We start from the raw sequence: 697 nt of genomic DNA on the forward strand, positions 1-697 counted from the left end.
TGTGCATGTATTTCTATTAATTTATATTGTTCCTCGGAAATTCCTCAGAATATTCCGAGGAAATACCGAGGAACTAGTGTTTGGGGTTTCAAAACATCAATTTTTTTTGCCGTATTTCATTTCTTATACAATTGTAATGCATACCATTGAGGATTCTTTGTATAGATGAGCATAAACCATGAAATAAAAAATTTCAAAAGTAATTGAAAGTATTCCCTTTACCGTTCATTAAAAGGTATAAGTGTTTGTCTTATGTTGCGAGATTTCGTTCATACAATCGGAAAAGTGTTAATTATACGGTAAGGAACAAATTTTTGTCTTCATAATGAACGTAAGACACTTAATAAGGGTTATATAGGTGTTATTCAAACGGCAAAATGTTGTTTTCAGTTTAAAAACCCTATTTCCTCGGAATTTCCTCGGATTATTCCGAGGGAACTCTGAGGAAACCCTCTTCTTCCTCGGAATATCCTCGGAATATTCCGAGGAAATTCCGAGGAACTAGTGTTTGGGGTTTGAAAACGTAATTTTTTTTAAATAAACGCATCGATCGATGCGTTTTTGAATAAAAACGAATCGATCGATTACTAAGATGGACCGGGCCGTAAGATTGTGATCGATCGATGAGAGTATTCCATCGATCGATCGAGAATCTCAATTGTTCCTCGGAATGTCCTCGGACAATCTTGTATGTTTT

The sequence above is a fragment of the Brassica oleracea genome, unplaced genomic scaffold, assembly GCF_000695525.1.
Source record: "Brassica oleracea var. oleracea cultivar TO1000 unplaced genomic scaffold, BOL UnpScaffold01306, whole genome shotgun sequence".
Classification (NCBI taxonomy): Eukaryota; Viridiplantae; Streptophyta; class Magnoliopsida; order Brassicales; family Brassicaceae; genus Brassica; species Brassica oleracea.